General features: G+C 38.7%; 1 long non-coding RNA gene across 1 annotated transcript; it reads right to left on the reverse strand.

Moving 5' to 3' along the window:
• Positions 1-4,870: 4,870 nt before the first annotated feature.
• Positions 4,871-11,728, reverse strand: LOC104915598. Its single transcript, XR_004159449.1, has 3 exons — positions 11,609-11,728; positions 8,201-8,326; positions 4,871-7,462 (listed from the first exon to the last, which is right to left on the reverse strand). It is a non-coding gene; the product is annotated as an uncharacterized LOC104915598 (long non-coding RNA).
• Positions 11,729-12,469: the final 741 nt, after the last annotated feature.

Genomic DNA, 12,469 nt, shown 5'->3' on the forward strand with positions numbered 1-12,469 from the left:
CCACAGGGGACTTCAAATCATAGAATCATTAAGGTCATCTAGTCCAACCACCAACCCATCCCCACCATGCCCACTAACCCATGTCCCTCAGTGCCACCTCATCTCCACGTTTCTTGAACACTTCCAGGGACAGACTCCACCACCTCCCCAGGCAGCCTGTGCCAGTGCCTCATCATTCTTTATGAGAAGAAACTGTTCCTAATATCCAACCTGAACCTCCCCTGGTGCAACTTCAGGCTATTTCCTCTCGCCCTGTCATTGTTACCTGGGAGCAGAGGCTGACCTTCTCCTCACCACAGCCTCCTTTCAGGCAGTTGTAGAGAGCTGTAAGGTCTCCCCTGAGCCTCCTGCTCTCCAGGCTGAACCATCCCAGTTCCCTCAGCTGCTCGCTATATGACTTGTGCTCCAGACTTCTTTCTCACTAAGGTACAAGGAATTTTACATTCCCAGCAATATCACAGCAATATCACTGTCCTGACTGTTCAATCTCATTCATTTTCTTGTACTGCAGTGACAGCCATTGGTTTCATAGAGCTGGGCTGGGATCTTGCTAAACAGAAGTCACAGCAGGTTCAGACCACTGGATCAGGAGAAGGGAGGATCTCAGTATACCACCACCTATGAGCTCCAGGTGTTAATTCCTTATCAGCAGTACTGATTTCAACAGGCATTAACCTTGCCTTTAGTGAAAACAGAGATTTTTTAAAAATTATTTTTTACAACTGGATCTGGGGTTTTACAGTGTTATTTTAAAGCACCAATGATTACTTTGCATTTTATGTCAAGGTAGATTACTTGCACAGTTAAGAAAATTTGAAAGAAACAAAATATAAAGGTGGTGGCAAAATCTATTTTGCTGGTCCCAGAAGTGCATCCCTTGGCACTGTATTACTGGGCCAAGATAAAGGATGTTTGGGGGGATCTCATAATGCTCCTGAACAGACAGAAATGTCTCTGATTAGTACGTACTCAATAGGTTTGAAAAATTAGTACTCCTTCAGCAAGTCACAGCAACAAGTGAAGTATCTGTTGCTTCCTCCAAGTTATAATAATCATTTTGCAATTATCCTTTGCATGCTTTGAATTTCTAATTTTCTATTTTTATCCAGGAAGGGAGGATTTGTGGCACTATTGGAATGCACAGAGTGCAGACGTGCATTGCAAAGAAGAATAGGACGTAACAGTGCTCTCTTACTGCTGTGCTTTGCCACCTCAAGGCCAACATTTTTGCCTGTCCATGCTATTAATTCCTCTCTGTACACAATGAGAATTAGTCTCATTTCAGTAGCTTGGCTCCAGTCTGTTCCAAGGTCAGTGCCAGTGACCACTATTGCGTGAAGCTCCACAACCTGCAGCCAAAAAGGCTGCTTCAGGCTGCATCCCCTCACCGTAGTGCAGCTGGAATGGTGCAGATGCTCATGGTGTAAACAGCACCGAAGCAAACAATGCTAAGAGAAAACTACAACTGTGTTGAAATAGCAGACTGAGCATGGCAGCAAACACGTGAGCTGCACTCGGGGGAGGACGACACTGCTGAAGCCAGCTCCATGAGCAGCAAAAGGCACAGACGTGGTCACAGCCTGTTACCAGCACAGAACTCAGCCTGTGGTGTCACAGTGAGTGTCACAGTGGGACTGTTTCTCCCATCCATATTGGTCAGATGAACAAATAGCTCCCAGATACACTTACAAGAATAACTTCACAGTATGGGTTTACAAATGACTGGAACCAGAAGCCTTGCTGGATTGTTTTTTGCATTATTGTTATCTGCCCAGCAAATGCCACTTGGCCAGCTAATGAGAGGCTTGCTAGGAGAATTTGTGACTCGGCTGCAAAACTGCAGCCTGAAGATAAGACAGGAGAGGTGCTGGGAAAGTCTCATCTCTGTCACCTCTACTCCTTTAGAGATAGGCAACCAGATTCCAGGTGCTAGGGGAACACACACCACAGAATCCCGCCTGCGCAAACTGTGAGGGTGTGTTTCTGGGGAGGTTGTAGACCTCTGTAACATTGTATTTTCACCCTCATTTACATCCACATGCTATTCTAGCATTGTACGTGGTTGTTCACAGTGCTGTCACCCACCTGCCTGGTTGCACTCCCAGGCTAAGCAGTGAGCAGCATAGAGATGGACAGCTCACCAAAGGCAGTACCCAGCTCAGTGTGAATACTTCCTGAGCACCAGTTCGTGATGCAGAACTTGTATGTGAAATCTTCATTTCCAGGAGTAAGCAAAAGGGAAAAAAAAAGAAAAAAAAAGGTTGTCTTCAATTTTTTGCGGTTGCTGAATTACACAATTACACAGCTGTGGACACCAAAGGCTGCACTACTGAACAAAACGTAAAAGTAGGATTAATCTGCCCTCATTTAGGCATTTCAAAGTTTCACTTCTGAATCCAAATTACCCATCATTCCTTATCATTTCCTTTACACTCAAGAGGGAAGGACCACAGAGGATCACTAGAACTGATATCAGGGATCGACTATATGAATTCCATTCTGAAGGTGTTTTTGCTGAATGCAAAGGAAGCCCTGGATCAATTCAACATCCCTGGAACTCAGGTCAATGAGTTCTTCACAGAACATTCTTTACCTGGGAGCCCAGCCATGGGTATGCTGAGAGGGACATTCGGAGCTGTTGGATGGTGACTTCCTTAATGGGAAACCTCCTACCCGACTGCTGTACTCAGTCTTGGTCCCCATTAGAACTACTGCTGAGATGGTTTAATGAAAGATCAGCACAGTCCTTGACGTGACCAAGTAAAATGGCTCATTCCCCACACACTCACATCCTCACTGCTTCACTGCCAAGCCACCAATGAAGTTCCATTTATTTAACTGTATTTTTCAATTAGCCAAGTAATTCAACTCCCATGCATTCATGGGTATGAGATAGAGCAAAAGCAAAATATGCCATTTAATTCACAAGCATACGCCAAGAGACTTGAGTTTGGACTGTGGCATTGCCAGGAGGCAGACACCTAATCCCTGATAAAATTCATTAACAATAAGATTATGCACAGCAGGCAGGAGCTGTTTGAAATAACTGCTAAACTAAAGCCCTGGGCAACCTGTTTCGTGCCCACCGCCCTCTGGTGCAGACCCTTCCCTAACCGCTTTTCCCGCCCCTCCCCTGACACAGCTCCATGCCGTTCCCTCGGGGCCTGTCGCTGTCACACAGAGCAGAGCTCAGCGCTGCCCCTCTGCTCCCTGTGAGGAGCTGCAGCCGCCATCAGGTTTCCGCTTCCGCTCAGCCTTCCCATTTTCATGTCCCTCCTTTGGACGCTAATAGCTTTATGTCCCTCTGATGTTGTGGCAGCCACACTGCACCCAGTGCAGGAGGTGAGGCTGCACAGCACAGAGCAGAGCAGGACAAGCTCTACCCTCGCCTGCTGGAAGTGCTGGGCCTGCTGCACCACAGGGTATGATGGACCACCTTGGCTGCTTCCTCAGACTCAACTTGCTGCCAGCCAGATCCCTTTTCTGCTCTTCAACTTCTCAACTCTCAATATTCACAGGGTTCAAAATAACCAAACAGGACAAATGACTGGCGGGGAACAGCTGACCAACACTGAGGCTGATTGCAGAGCACAGTTCTTTCCTCATGTTCATATGGAACTTTCTGCATTCCTGTTAGTGCCCATTGCTCCTTCTGTCACTGAGCACCACTGAAAATAGTCTGGTCCCATCCACTCAACACCCACCCTTTAGATATTTATATAAACATTAAGGAGATCCCCCTCTGCCTTCTCCAGGTTGAGCAGTTCCAGGTCTCTCAATCTTCCCTCATACAGGAGATGCTCCAGGCTCCCAGTCATCTTTGCGGCCTTCTGCTGAACTCTAAGAGATCCCTGTTTTTTATTTTTATACACACACACACACACACACATTTTTTTTTAAACCAGAGGAGCCCAAGACAGAACACAGTACTCCAGATGTGGCCTCACCAGGGAAGAGCAGAGGGGGAGGATCACCTCCCTTGACCTGCTGGCCCTGCTCTTTTTAAATGCACCCCAGGATCCCACTGGCCTTCTTGGCCACGAAGGCACACTGCTGGCTCATGGCCAACCAGTTGTCCAGCAGGACACACGTGTTCTTCTCTGCAGAGCTCCCCTCCAGCAGGCCATCCCCTAACCTGTACTGATGCATGCAGTTACTCTTCCCCAGGCACAGGACTCTGCACTGACCCTTGCTGAAGTTCTTCTCCACTGAGTTCTATAGGCTGCTATTCAGTGAGACCTGGCCAGCATGGCCTTCTGGTGTGTCAGCACCTCACGTCACACTCCTGCCTGAACACTGATAGATGCTTGGATTCCACACAGAACTTTCTATTGAAGGAGACAGCTTTAAGGAAGTCAGAACTGATAAAAATAGAGCACAACTTGAAATAAGCCAGTAAGCAGCGATGCATCAGTCATATTCTATCCTCTTCAAGTTCCACGAGCATTTTGGAAGGTACTAAGTAAACATGCATTATGTCTAAGATACTTCCTGGCAATATTTTTAACACATACACAAGAACTCTGTCACATTAAGGTGCCATCTAGAGATGAATGTTTAAAAGAATGGCTCTCAGAAGATGTTAAATTCTTACTGTATAACACTGTCCTTCATTACCCTCAAAAGAAAATTTTATTTGTAAACCACCTACATTTGGAGCAAATTTAGAAAGTGAGCAAACGAACACAAGAGCGTGGTGCAATCTGGTGCCAAATTCTCAGCAGCCAGGGAGATGCCACAAGTGAAACATGTCCAAAAAATAAGCTTTTGGAAAGAAAAAAATATATATATTATATTACATTAAACAGTCAAAATGGGGATTAAAATTAACCCCTTAAACAACTGTGAAATAGGGCTGAATCTGTTGCAGTATTTTTCAGATGGAAATGTTTATTTGGAATCTGCATGTCCAGTCCTATTAAAAAATTACTTTGTATAACTAACACGTGTTGGAAAGCTTCTGCTCTCACAATAAAGTTCAATTTTGACAGCCAGCAACATTTCCCTCCCAAGTGTTTTAAATCAAACAGAACTCATATTCGTAAGCATGGGCTTAAATCAAAACAGGCAGACTCAGAAATGTGCTGGGTATTACTAAAAGATACAGCTTGCTGCACTTCTTTTCTCCTTTTTCACCATCGACCATAGAAAGCTTTATTCCACGCCTGATCACACTTGCAGTTACAAAACATGTGGCAAAAGTAACCGTTAACATGCAAGATCTGCCATATTTCTACTTGCCTCCATTTTCATACTGGATTTTCCATACTGAGGGATACAATAAACCTCTCCCATTTTTAAGATAATGAATATATCTAATGGTAGCAAATAAAAGGTTTTTATTATTTTTAATTTCATTTCACACATATTTTACTCTTCCCAAGTAACCATTGTTAGTGCAACAATCCAGCACAGTGATAGTTGCTGAGGTATATGTGGTTAAACTAATTTCCCATTAAACCGAAACTGCAACACATTCCCACCTTCTTTTTTTTTTCCTTAAGGTACTGAAAGCAGTATATTCCCTGTTTAAGATTTTTTTTTTCAAATAATTTCATTCTAAATTGAAGAGTGGCTTTGAAATAGTGACAAGCTGTAAAAGCAACAGCTTCATCTTCTATCCCCTAGAGAACTCCTGCTGCGCTTTTTTCTTAAAACATATTTTGTGCAAAATTAAGTTCTGTGTAGGTCTGTACCATAATTTGGAAAAACCTGTATATAAAATGTACTTAATTTTTTTTAAAACAATCCCAGCATCAGACAACAGAAAAAGAAGAAACAGATCAGATGCAGCCGAAGTTTCCACATGAGAAACTAAAGATAGTATGTTCTTAAAGCTCCAGTAATACATTCTTTCAAAAACCAGAATGCACTTTGGTCATTAATAAACATTAGTACAGAGGCAAATAAAATACAAAATGCTTGTTTGTGTTGCTTTATATATAAAAATAGTTTTATACCACAGAAGTTTAAGATGCATTACTGTACATGCTTAAAGGTTCTGAAGATCAGCAGATAGAGTGTAATGCCCCACCTCTTATAATTACTCATCATTTTTCAGTATGAAGCCATTATTTTAGAAACAAAAAATACAAGAACACTTGAGCCTGGTGACATTAATTCTCCTAACATAAGTTACTTCATAAGTTACTTGAAACAAAATTTCCACTTACAAATTAATTGTATGAGGTGAACATTCACAATGAGTCAGTATGAGCAGGCCATGTGAGAGGCAGTGTCAGAAGGTAGAGGAGCTCACGCTCACTGGAAAGCATGAGGGAATACCCCATGCTGGGGAGGCGTAGGGCAAAGGAGATTAATCTGAAGACACAAATATGAGAATATGAGGCTTCATTCATTCTGTTGTCCACCAGAAGAACTTGTTTGCTACTTAGTTGTTCTTAAACTTCCATGTGGTATGAATGGCATATACTATAGTGTACATCAGGAGAGCATCTATCTTACGCTCAGTCATTTATAGCATTCCTTCCACCAGTATGTCTTTTGCCTATTTAAATATTTAGCTTTAACATATAATATATACTGCTCCATTGTTCACCATAATATATTCCAATTAATATACATTTATATGTATATATATATAAAGTTTCTCATTAAAAGTAACAATAAAAAGTGCAGATATTGAGCATGCACAGTCAGAGCTGCGCAGAACAGCTCAGTATTTCAAATAAATACAATATTTAATTTTTATCAAAATATTATACAGTATGGTAACCATTTACAATTATTGCTCTAATAAAAGTGTTAACAAAGAGCACTTGTTGACCTGTTATGTAATACCTTATTACTATCCCAGGATATTTAAACTGCAGCCTAAATCAGTTTCGATCCTGGAATTATTCAAAATATTAAAAACTCCCGCTTGTTTCTAATAGTAATATAAAATATTTCTGCTATCTGTCATACTGTATTGTCAGTACTTTGTTTCACGTCCTCTTTATTGCAACCAAACATCAATTGATGTTCTGTTGTCCTCATAAACGATCGGTGCAAATAAAAAATCCTAAGCCATGTTACCACACTTAATCAAAACTCAAATGACTTCCATACAGCACTACCGCAACTAAAAATGTTCAACATTGGCTTCAGCTTTAACAACAAATACAGTAATACAGTGTATTCAGTTGCTAGGATTTCAAGTTGTCAGACACTCAGTTTTTGCCCTTCCCAACTCTGATCCTTTCCAAATCTAAACAAATATTTTTGAAAATAAAAATGTCAACTAAAATGAAAATAAAATAGCGAGAAGATGAAATAAATACTAAGATTGCACAAGACAGTCAGATGTAAACACTTCTGTTTTCCAAACAACATCCTTTAAGAGGTTGTAGCTTCTGAAATACAGATTCAGTGGCTGCTTTGAGGCAGTTTTGTCAATGAATGAGCTCTTCTATAACACTGTTATCTTCTTAGCATATTATCAAGATTTGATCTTCCAGAGCTGAAAAAGTTAGAAAAATGTTAAAACAGCAGTATTTCCAGTTCAGTTTCTATTTAGCAAAGTTGCAATACCATGTCTATTTCTTATCACGTGCTGCATTCAAAATTTAATAGAAAAGATAAATTTTACATTCATTTACTTGTAATATAAAAAAGAGTAGATGTAAGCAAACTCAATGGGTAACTGAAGGCTTTATGCTACAAGTTTGTGGAAAGTAAGGTGTCCCATACCCTGAATCTTGGAATAATTTCCAGAGTTCATAGAATTCAAAGAGGTTCGGAAAGTATGACCTAATAAGACAATTCTCAAGCCATAAGAGCAAGGCTGTAATGTTAGACACAGTAATACTGCATCTACTGTAGTACTTCACTGCAATACAAGACAAAGATACAAAAACAGTGAGGAACTCGAGAGAGAAATCAGATCTGGAATACAAGAAGTTAAATAAGGTCTTCTACGTGGCCATCTAAGTGTCTCCTTATTCATGTCTAGGAATTCTTAGTGATTACATGTCCTAAATAAAGTCAAAACACCACAAAACTGCAGAAAATTTTAGGAGGGCTCCTTTGACAACCTCATCACTATTCTTCTGATACAGCTTAAATTTCATAACCATTTTCAAATAATAAATCTGCTAGCTCACACAGATAAGAGTTAATTATTTTACAATATAAGATTCCACTATTACAACATTCTGAACACCATAATAAAGAGAAAAAATGGCTGGAAAATAGTTACCTTCAGATTAAATCCAAGCAGGTCACTGATGACACCAGAGACAGCAGACAGGATGACAACTTGGGTGATATTATAAAGGAGTGGATTCATTGTAAGCCCATATAACCTAAATGGACTGTCCAGTTCCTAATAACATGAAACAATTATATAATTTAAAGAGCAGAAATTACATAGTTTGGTTTTTGTTTTAAGTATCCAAAGGAGTTTTTCCTCCATTTAAACTGCTTATTTTCTTGCCATTATTTACTTTAAAACATCAACATATACTGAACTCTGAGAAATCAGTCATAATGTTTCAGTCATAACGAGCAGGCTACAAGAAATTCTGCCTTATGCAGCACGTTTTTAGTGTCAGATTTCTCTGGGTACTTTATAGACTATCATTTATTTATAGACTGTCATGCCATTAATGATATGCCTGACTCATGTCTATTTAGGTAGCATCATTACATCCAGTTAAAAAGCAACATTCACATTAATGACCCATGATTTCATATTTTTGTTATGAAAAATAATATATTGTGGACTCCACAGTGACTCCCCAATGTTACACGCACTATACATGGAAGAATTCATGCCAGTGATTTTTAATGAACAGACAAATTGGCATAAAAAACTGTATTGAATTGTACACCTTATTTGTGTTCAGGCACATACTGATTGCTATTAGATAGTTCAGGCAGTCTCCAATTAACAGTGGAGTACAGCATTTCCCTGTTCTTCTGCTTATGAAAACATGAAAGAAAATAGCTATTGTGTTCACTAACTGTTGATCGACAGCATCTGAATAACCCTTCACAAAATTAGAGGCTACCCATGTAGAACATCTGTCAGTTTGCTTGTGGAGCCAGGAAAGCACAGAGCTACTTTGTCTGCCAGCTTTTTACAATTCCTCATAGTTTCCTAAAAATCACCTTCAGTGTTTAACTGAAGAAATAAATAGATAGGCAAAAGGAAAGAAAGATATTCCATAGTGGCACAAGACTACTTCACTACTATGAAAAATGAACAATGTCTATCCTAATACAATTCCCTTTCTTCTCTATTACTTTGGAGAATAACTAGTAATGAACGTAGATAGAAAATGAACATAAAGGATTTAAAAAAATACTAATGATCATTTAACTGCAGATGTTTTGCACTTTCACTAGAATGATCAAAACATCAGCCAAAGTTAATCTCTAGCGAACTTGAACAAAGACCTTTTTTCACCAGTTTTGCAATTCTTAGTGAGTGATCAAAGTCATCCAAACTTTCCTGGCCTTAAAATATGTGAGAAAGAAGAAAATATGTTTTAAATATAATAAAGGATTACATAAAGTGTAACAACTATCAGAACTTTCAATTCTTAATCTTTCTCCTGCATTACATCCTGGGTCTTGAACAAGGTTTTATCACTCCTATTTTAATAAAAAAGTATTTCACAGCTCTGAATCTTCTCTGAAACAAGGTAAAATGAAAATGAACAACCATTCCACTCAAATGCAGTGTGGTATTAAACTTTGCTGCAAATACAAAAAAAGCAAGATTCCAAGGAGAGCAGAAGAGAATTTCTCTTTAAGGAAACACTTTCAGCTTGTGGGTTTCATCTCATCAACTTTGGGAGTAAAATAAAAAAATAAGTATAGTCAGCATTATATAATTAATTATTACTATTTAATTGTTAATAAAAGCTCTTAGCAATCCAGTCCACTTAACTGCTGAACATGAAATAATTCTGTTGATCACTAACTATTCAGGATTCATCTAATGCTCCCATTTGGGAGATTTGGAAATCCCACCTCACTTTTGGGCACATTCTCATAGAAACTAAGGGGTGGTGTGGGATTTGTGTCATGAAATCCACCCTTGCTGGAAAGATCATGATGCTGACACATTTCTGTAAAGAGTAAAACATGAAAAGTGGTTTGAAAACAGCATGAATTGCAGGGAAAACAAGGAGCGAATCACACCAAGAATTCAGCATCCTGTCAACTACTTTTCACCCTGTTTTCTATCAGAACACCAACATTTCAGCTCATCAGATATCCAAATGTGATGCATTTTGTCTACTTGTCCAGGCTCCCCTTGAATCCACATAATCTTTCTGCATCCACAGCATTTTTGACAAAATACTTCCACAAGCCTCCTTCTTTCTGCTTGTTCCAAAAACAGCTCTTGAAAAACAGCCCTATTGTCCCTCACTATAGAGATACCCTCAATATTTGACTCATCCAAGCACTCCATGACTCTGGTCCACAGCTCTCAACTTAGACAATTGCTTTGTCAATCTTGAGCCCCAGGCTACTCAGTCAGTTCTCATATGGGAAGTTCTGCCTGCTTTTTTGAGACGAAGGAGCCACAAACACTGTTGAAGTTGAGGCAGTGGGGAGTCAGCTGACTGGAGAAAACATTCCATCATTTCAGCTATTAGATAACTACATGGGAATCAAAGGGGTAAGTGACTGGAGTTCAATGTGTGAAAGAACCAGGCAGCAAGGTCTTAAAGTACCACTATATGCATAAATAAGTAATAAAATTAAAAAGAAAAACATCTTAATGTTCTTGAATTATTTTGACTGCAGAGCAAAGGTACGTGTACTGAAAATTTTGCCCTAGATTTACTGAATGATAATCCAACCATTCTCTCTTTTCTCTACATGTGGAATAAGCATCAACTGTGCTATACTCAAACATGGCAGGACGTGTTTGCAGCACAGCTTTGAAAAGAATTTAAGGGGAAGAAAAGACCTTTACATTTGCAAATCATTTCTGAAGAACTGTTTCACATCACCACGCTATCTTTGACTAAATGAAAGAGTTGATTCCCTGAAGGTGAAATCAAAATGCAGTTGTACCTCTTAACCCAAGAATAAATGAATCAGAAGCAGCATTTTAAGATCTTCAGTGTAACAGCAGAATGTGTGACAAGATCTGAATACTGAAAGTTGAAGCTAGACAAATTTAATTTAAAACTTGCACATAACAGCAGAAGTGATTCTGTGACAGTAAGTAAAGACAACATCGAGTATAATCAAGTTGTAGTTTGAAATGCTAATCAGTATCAAGTTTTAAAAGGAATTATTTTTGAGGAAGAATACAAATAATTTAGTAGCTTATTACTAGAAATAGATATTAAGTTTGAAAGCCAAATTGCATCATTTCATGAGGGTTCCTCATCCTGTACATCCTAAAGCATCTTCGCTCCTCCTCCATTAAATAACAAAACTTACTGCATGTAATAATTATTTGTAATTCACAACAATAGCAACATAAGAGATTGAAGAAGTATGAACAAGTAGCATCACTGTGACAGTTATGAGCAGATTTAAGCCAAAGGATACTGCAGAAACAACACAAATGATTCAGTAAGCTGTCCATTCTGCTTCTAAGTTATCAATAATACAGTAAATCTATTTTAATTCTTACCTTCAATAACTTAGTGGCAAGTTTTAAAACATTGTTCACTAGTGTCAGTTCCTCCTTCTTATTAGGCTTTTTCTCCATTTTCAAGTACAGATTTATCTGATTTAAACAGAACATAAGTATCAACACGTTTGCAGAATCTAAAGGAATTCATTTGAAAGCATTTAATAATAAACTAAAGTGATTATTCAGTATACATGATAGACATTTGCAATGACATTTCTGTAAGCACAGGATTTCCTTTGCTTTGTTCTTAATTTTTAAGGACAAATACTGCCCCAGTTCTATACGAAAAGACAATGTTTTGTGATACAATATTTTACACTATTACAGGAACAATCTTAAAGTTTAATGTCATCTACAAACCAGACAAAAAGCACCACCTATGCAATGTCTGCATATTTTCCTTCTTTCTTTGATAATTGTTTGAGGTTTGCCAATTCATTTTCAGATGTTATTCTTTAGTGTGCACACCTTACAGGCTTCACATTCCCAGAAATTTTGCATCGACTGAAATGATAAAACGTAATTCTGCTGAAGTATAATTTCTTTCAAAAAGATTTGTGTCACTGAATAGTTCACGAACACCTTCAGTGCAGAAAATCCTCCTAGTGCCTTGAAAAATATGAATTATTATTGAATTAAACTCTCTGTTGCTATAGAAGAACAGTGTATCAATCATTTCAACGCTTCTGGAATCCAGACTTCTTTAGAACACTGCTTCTGAGAAAGTTAGTTATGAATACTAGTTCTCCCTTGGAAATCCTGAAACTCTTGCTTTCCTTCTCAATTGGTCTGATATACATGCTAGACCTGGCAAAGTTCAGTGTTTTGCTTTTTATTTAATTGCAAAATAAAAAATTA

The sequence above is a fragment of the Meleagris gallopavo genome, chromosome 1 (genome assembly GCF_000146605.3).
Source record: "Meleagris gallopavo isolate NT-WF06-2002-E0010 breed Aviagen turkey brand Nicholas breeding stock chromosome 1, Turkey_5.1, whole genome shotgun sequence".
In the NCBI taxonomy this organism is placed as follows: Eukaryota; Metazoa; Chordata; class Aves; order Galliformes; family Phasianidae; genus Meleagris; species Meleagris gallopavo.